Below are 8,444 nucleotides of genomic sequence, written 5' to 3' on the forward strand. Positions count from 1 at the left end.
GAAATCTCAAACTAAAATCTAAGTGGGTGTGCATCCAACTTGCTTACTCATGAAGACCTCGGGCATTTGAGGAAGCCCGTCATCAGAATATACAAGCCAAGTTCTATAATGAAAAATTCTCACTAGTATATCAAAGTGACAACATAGGAGACTCTCTATATGAAAAACATGGTGCTACTTTGAAGCACATGTGTGGAAAAGGATAGTAACATTGCCCCTGCTCTCATTTTTCTTTCATTTTTTGGGCTCTATTTTGCCTCTCCCCCCTTTTTTTATTTTTTCGTCCGGTTCCTTATCCCGACTTGTGGGGGAACCATAGTATCCATCATCCTTTCCTTGTTGGGACCATGCACTAATAATGGTGGTCATCACACTTTTATTTACTTACAACTCAATATTACAACTCGATACTAGAACAATATGACTCTATATGAATGCCTCTGGTAGTGTACCAGGATGTGCAATGATGCTAGCGTAACATGTATGATAATGATGAATGGTGGCTGAGCCACAAATACTATGTCAGCTATATGATCATGCAAAGCAATATGACAATGAAGGTGTATGTCATAATAACGGAATGGTGTAAGTTGCATGGCAATATATCTCTTAATAGCTATGGAAATTGCATGCTAGGTAGGTATGGTGGTTATTTTGAGGAAGATATAAGGAGGCTTATGTATGATAGAGTGTATCATTGAACGGAGTTTGGATGCATTGGCGAAGTTTGCAGAACCTCTCAAGATGAGAAAGGGCAATGCACGGTACCGAAGAGGCTGGCAAATTGCGGAAAGGTAAGAGCACGTATAATCCATGGACTCACATTAGTCATAAAGGACTCACATACTTATTGCAAAAGTGTATTAGCCCTCGAAGCAAAGTATTACTATGAATGCCCCTAGGGGGATAGATTGGTAGGTTATGTCTACTACACAACCTTTCTTCTTGTAGACTCGTCTTGGGCCTCCAAGCATAGAGTTTTGTAGGACGGTAGCAATTTTCCCTCAAGTGGATGACCTAAGGTTTATCAATCCTTGGGATACATAGGATGAAGATGGTCTCTCTCAAACAACCCTGCAACCAAATAACAAAGAGTCTCTTGTGTCCCCAACACACCCAATACAATGGTAAATTGTATAGGTGCACTAGTTCGGCAAAGAGATGGTGATACAAGTGTAATATGGATATTAGATATAGGTTTTTGTAATCTCAAAAGATAAAAACAACAAGGTAACTAGTAACAAAAGTGAGCAACAATGGTATTGCAATGCTTAAAAACAAGGCCTAGGGTTCATACTTTCACTAGTGCAAAGTCTCTCAACAATGATAACATAATTAAATCATATGGCAATCCCTCAATGAGCGACAAAGAGTCACTCCAAAGTTCCTATCCCGGAGAACATAAGATGAAATTGCTTGTAGGGTATGAAACAACCTCAAAGTTATTCTTTCTGATCAATCTTTTGAGCTATTCCTATAAGTGTCAAAAACAGCCCCTAGAGTTCGTACTAAAATAACACCATATGAAAACACATCAATCAACCCTAATGTCACCTAGATACTCCAATGTCACCACAAGTATCCGTGGGTCAATTATACGATATGCATCAAACAACTTCAGATTCATAATATTCAATCCAACACAAAGAACCTCAAAGAGTGCCCCAAGATTTCTACTAGAGAAACAAAGATGAAAACATGCATCAACCCCTATGCATAGATTGCCTCAATGTCACCTTGGGAATCCATGAGTTGAGTGCCAAAACATAAGTCAAGTGAATCAATAGAACACCCCCATTGTCACCATGGGTATCCCATGCAAGACATGCATCAAGTGTTCTCAAATCCATAAAAGTATTTAATCTGATAATAGTGAAACCTCAAAGGTAAAACTCAATTCATCCCAAGAAGATAGAGAGGGAGAAACACCATATGATCCAACTATAGTAACAAAGCTCGCGGTACATCAACATCGTGCCAAATAAGGAACACGAGAGAGAGAGATCAAACACATAGCTACTGGTACATACCCTCAGCCCCGAGGGTGAACTACTTCCTCCAAATCATGGTGGCCACCGGGATGATTAAGATGACCTCCGATGATGATTTCCCCCTCCAGCAGGGTGCCGTAACGGGGTCCCAATTGGTTTTTCATGGCTACAGAGGCTTGCGGCGGTGGAACTTCTCATATAGGGTTCTTTCTGGAGGTTACGCAATATATATGAATTTCTAGTGTCGGTCTCATGTCAAGGAGGTGCCCGAGGGGCCCACAAGCTAGGGGGCGCGCCCCCAGGCTTGTGGCCTCCTCGTCCACTTCCTAGCCCATCTCCGGTGCTTCGGGGGTCTCTTTTGGTCCATAAAAAATCACCATAAATTTTCAGCCCATTCCGAGAACTTTTATTTCTGCATAAAAAATGACACCATGGTAGTTCGGTTGAAAACATCGTCACTCGGGGTTAGTTCTAATAAAATCATACCAAAAATATATACAATTGTTGCAAACATGACATTAATACTTCATAAATTATAGATAACATTGGAGACATATGAGTTGGAAAAAACCATCACTCGTTCCCGACCGCCACTCATAAGGTAGACACTCAATAATAATTAATGCTCCAACTTCATAGCATAACTAGAGACTATACGTGCATGCTTCCGGAATCACAAACCTTAACACCAATATTCTTACTAAACTACAACCATTGACTAGTACCCCAACATATCACCATCTTAATATTGCAAAAATATTGCAAGGAATCAAACATATCATATTCAGTGATCTACATGAAAGTTTTTATTATATCCCTCTTGAATACCTATCATATGAGGACCAATTTCTTAACATGTGCATATTGACATTACTATTTATTAGACCTTCAAAATGTATATGTTAATCATGAGAGTGCAACTATTTCTTTAAAATATAACCATCGTTGTCCTCTAAAAGATATAAGTGAAGCACTAGAGTAACAGCCTAACTCAAAAGATATAAGTGAAGCACATAGAGTATTCTAACAAATCGCAAATAAATGTGTGTCCCTCTCAAAAGGTGTGTGAATAAAACAATGATTGTGGTGAACTAAAAAGCAAACAAAGCAAATACTCTTATAATACAAGATGCTTCAAGCAAAACTCATATCATGTGATGAGTACAAATATAGCTTCAAGTAATATACCGATGGATTGTAGACGAAAGAGCGGATGCCTTTCGGGGCATCCCCAAGCTTAGATGCTTGGTGGTCCTTGAATATTACCTTGTTGTTCCTTGGACATCCCCAAGCTAAGGGTCTTGCCACTCCTTATTCCTTCATCCATCGTGATCTCACCCAAAACTTGAAAACTTTAGCACACAAAACTCAAGAGAAACCTCGTCAGATCCATTAGTATAACAAGCAAATCATAATCTTTAGGTACTTATGAACCCATTCATATTTTATTATTGCATAATACCTACCGTTTTATAACTTCTCATGACCTATACCCACTGATATAATCCATAGCATCATTAAAACAAGCAAACTATGCAACAAAAACTGAATCTGTCTAAAACCGAACAACATGTAATGATCTGAACAAACGCCATACTTCTGCAACTCTAGAAATTATGGAAAATTAGAACAGAGTGGGTAATTTTTATATCAATAATGTGTTAAAAATTAAGAATTTTATTATGTTCCAGTAAATTTTAAAAATTCCAGTATTGAGCGCAAAAGTTTCTCTTTTTACAGAATCTAGTCAACTATCAAGCAAATCATCCCAAAGTCTTTACATGGCATAGACACTAATTAACACATAAAAAAATCATAACAGTATCATAATTGTGTGAACACTCAAAAACAAAAAAACAAGAAAAAGGATAACTATTGGGTTGCCTCCCAACAAGCGTGATAGAGGCAAAGGTGTCTTGATGTTTCGATGAGATGGTGGCTATCGTTTTCTATGGGAGTCAACCTTGACGATCCGACTACGAACGTGCGAGACGTCGCTAAACCAACTTCTGAGGGGTTACTGTGAAGGAAATATGCCCTAGAGGCAATAATAAAGTTATTATTTATTTCCTTATACCATGATAAATGTTTATTATTCATGCTAGAATTGTATTAAACGGAAACATAATACATGTGTGAATACATAGACAAACAGAGTGTCACTAGTATGCCTCTACTAGACTAGCTCGTTAATCAAAGATGGTTATGTTTCCTAACCATAGACATGAGTTGTCATTTTATTAATGGGATCACATCATTAGGAGAATGATGTGATTGACTTGACCCATTCCATTAGCTTAGCACTTGATCGTTTAGTATGTTGCTATTGCTTTCTTCATAACTTATACATGTTCCTATGACTATGAGATTATGCAACTCCCATTTACTGGAGGAACACTTTGTGTGCTACCAAACATCACAACGTAACTGGGTGATTATAAAGGTGCTCTACAGGTGTCTCCGAAGGTACTTGTTGAGTTGGTGTATTTCGAGATTAGGATTTGTCACTCCGATTGTCGGACATGTATCTCTGGGCCCTCTCCGTAATGCACATCACTATAAGCCTTGCAAGCAATGTGACTAATGAGTTAGTTGCAGGATGATGCATTACGGAATGAGAAAAGAGACTTGCCGGTAACGAGATTGAACTAGGTATTGAGATACCGATGATCGAATCTCGGGCAAGTAACATACCGATGACAAAGGGAACAACGTATGTTGTTATGCGGTTTGACCGATAAAGATCTTCGTAGAATATGTAGGAGCCCATATGAGCATCCAGGTTCCGCTATTGGTTATTGACCGAAGGCGTGTCTCGGTCATGTCTACATAGTTCTCGAACCTGTAGGGTCCATACGCTTAAAGTTTGGTCACGATCGGTATTATGAGTTTTTGTGTTTTGATGTACCTAAGGTAGTTCGGAGTCCCGGATATGGTCACGGACATGACTAGGAGTCTCAAAATGGTGGAGACATAAATATCGATATATTGGACGACTATATTCGGACACCGGAAGTGTTCCGAGTGGTTTTGGATAAAAACCAGAGTTCCTAGGGGTTACCGGAACCCCCCGGGGAATTAATTGGGCCTCATGGGCCTTAGTGGGAGAAGAGGAGGGGCGGCCAGGGCAGTCACGCCCCCTCCCCCTCTAGTCCGAATTGGACAAGGAGGGGGGTGGTGGCGCCCCCCTTTTCCCTTCTCCTCCTCTCTCCCTTCCTTCCCTCTCCTACTCCAACAAGGAAAAGGAGGAGTCCTACTCCCGGTGGGAGTAGGACTCCCCCCTTGGCGCGCCCTCCTCCTGGCCGGCCGCCTCCCTCCCTTGCTCCTTTATATATGGGGGCAGGGGGCACCCTAGAACACACAAGTTCATCTGTTGATCTATTCCAGCCGTGTGCAGTGCCCCCCTCCACCATATTCCACCTCGGTTATATCGTAGCGGTGCTTAGGTGAAGCCTTGCGTCGGTAGCAACATCATCACCGTCATCACGCTGTCATGCCGACGGAACTCTCTCGTGAAGTTCTGCTGGATCGGAGTTCGTGGGACGTCATCAAGCTAAACGTGTGCTGAACTCGGAGGTGCCGTATGTTCGGTACTTGGATCGGTCGGATTGTGAAGACATACGACTACATCAACCGCGTTGTGCTAACGCTTCCTCTTTCGGTCTATGAGGGTACATGGACACACTCTCCCCTCTGGTTGCTATGCATCACCATGATCCTGAGTGTGCGTAGGAATTTTTTTGAAATTACTACGTTCCCCAACAGTGGCATCTGAGCCTGGTTTTATGCATAGATGTTATATGCACGAGTAGAACACAAGTGAGTTGTGGGTGTTACAAGTCATACTGCCTACCAGCATGTCACACTTTGGTTCGGCGGTATTGTTGGATGAAGCGGCCCGGACAGACATTATGCGTACACTTACGCGAGACTGGTTCTACCGACGTGCTTTGCACATAGGTGGCTGACGGGTGTCAGTTTCTCCAACTTTAGTTGAACCGAGTGTGGCTACGCCCGGTCCTTGAGAAGGTTAAAACAACACTAACTTGACAAACTATCGTTGTGGTTTTGATGCGTAGGTAAGAACGGTTCTTGCTAAGCCCGTAGCAGCCACGTAAAACTTGCAACAACAAAGTAGAGGACATCTAACTTGTTTTTGCAGGGCATGTTGTGATGTGATATGGTCAAGGCATGATGCTATATTGTATGAGATGATCATGTTTTCTAACCAAGTTACTCAGCAACTGGCAGGAGCCATATGGTTGTCGCTTTATTGTATGCAATGCAATCGCCCTGTAATTGCTTTACTTTATCACTAAGCAGTAGCGATAGTCGTAGAAGCAATAGTTGGCGAGACGACAACGATGCTACGATGGAGATCAAGGTGTCGCGCCGGTGACAATGGTGATCATGACAGTGCTTCAGAGATGGAGATCACAAGCACAAGATGATGATGGCCATATCATATCACTTATATTGATTGCATGTGATGTTTATCTTTTATTCATCTTATTTTTCTTTGACTGATGGTAGCATTATCAGATGATCTCTCACTAAATTTCAAGATAAAAGTGTTCTCCCTGAGTATGCACCGTTGCCAAAGTTTGTCGTGCCGAGACACCACGTGATGATCGGGTGTGATAAGCTCTACGTTCATCTACAACGGGTGCAAGCCAGTTTTGCACACATAGAATACTCAGGTTAAACTTGACGAGCCTAGCATATGCAGACATGGCCTCGGAACACTCAGACCGAAAGGTCGAGCGTGAACCATATAGTAGATATGATCAACATAGTGATGTTCACCATTGAAAACTACTCCATCTCACGTGATGACCGGACATGGTTTAGTTGATTTGGATCACGTGATAACTTAGATGATTAGAGGGATGTCTATCTAAGTGGGAGTTCTTAAGTAATATGATTAATTGAACTTAAATTTATCATGAACTTAGTACCTGATAGTATTTTGCTTGTCTATGTTGATTGTAGATACATGGCCCGTGCTATTGTTCCGTTGAATTTTAATGTGTTCCTTGAGAAAGAAAAGTTGAAAGATGATGGTAGCAATTACACGGACTAGGTCCGTAACTTGAGGATTATCCTCCTTGCTGCACAGAAGAATTACGTCTTAGAAGCACCGCTAGGTGTCAGGCCTACTATAGATGCTGCTGATGACGTTAAGAACGTCTGGCAGAGTAAAGTTGATGACTACTCGATAGTTCAATGTGCCATGCTTTACGGCTTAGAACCAGGACTTCAACGACGTTTTGAACGTCATGCAGCATATGAGATGTTTCAGGAGTTGAAGTTAATATTTCAAGAAAATGCCCAGATTGAGAGATATGAAGTCTCCAATAAGTTCTATAGCTGCAAGATGGAGGAGAATAGTTCTGTCAGTGAACATATACTCAAAATGTCTGGGTATCATAATCACTTGACTCAACTGGGAGTTAATCTTCATGTTGATAGTGTCATTGACAGAGTTCTTCAATCACTAGCACCAAGCTACAAGAGCTTCGTGATGAACTATAATATGCAAGGGATGAATAAGACAATTCCCGAGCTCCTCGCAATGCTAAAGGCAACGGAGGTAGAAATCAAGAAGGAGCATCAAGTGTTGATGGTCAACAAGACCACCAGTTTCAAGAAAAAGGGTAAAGGGAAGAAGAAGGGGAACTTCAAGAAGAAGAACAAACAAGTTGCTGCTCAGGAGAAGAAACCCAAGTCTGGACCTAAGCCTGAGACTGAGTGCTTCTACTGTAAACAGACTGGTCACTGGAAGCGGAACTGCCCCAAGTATTTGGCGGATAAGAAGGATGGCAAGGTGAACAAAGGTATATGTGATATACATGTTATTGATGCGTACCTTACCAGAGCTCGCAGTAGCACCTGGGTATTTGATATTGTGTAACACCCCGGATGTAACTTTCCCAATTTGTACTCCAACTCTTGCCATTTCCGGCGTTAAGTTATATTTATTTCCTTGGGTTCGGGTTTTGTCTCTGTGTGTTGTTGTCGTTGTCATGCATCTCATATCATGTCATCATGTGCATTGCATTTGCATACGTGTTCGTCTCTTGCATTCGAGCATTTTCCCCGTTGTCTGTTTTGCATTCCAGCGCTTCGTTCTCCTTCGGTGGCCATTTCTAGCTTTCTTTCGTGTGTGGGGATTAAACATTTCCGGATTGGACCGAGACTTGCCAAGCGGCCTTGGTTTACTACCGGTATACCGCCTGCCAAGTTTCGTATCATTTGGACTTCGTTTGATACTCCAACGGTTAACCGAGGGACCGAAAAGGCCTCGTGTGTGTTGCAGCCCAACACCCCTCCAATTTGGCCCAAAACCCACCTAACTCTGCTCCATCATCTAGAGCGTTCGATCACGATTGCGTGGCCAAAAACCGCACCTCTTTTGGACTCTCCTAACTCCTCCTATGCCTATAAATAGAC

This window comes from Triticum dicoccoides, chromosome 5A (genome assembly GCF_002162155.2).
Source record: "Triticum dicoccoides isolate Atlit2015 ecotype Zavitan chromosome 5A, WEW_v2.0, whole genome shotgun sequence".
NCBI lineage: Eukaryota > Viridiplantae > Streptophyta > Magnoliopsida > Poales > Poaceae > Triticum > Triticum dicoccoides.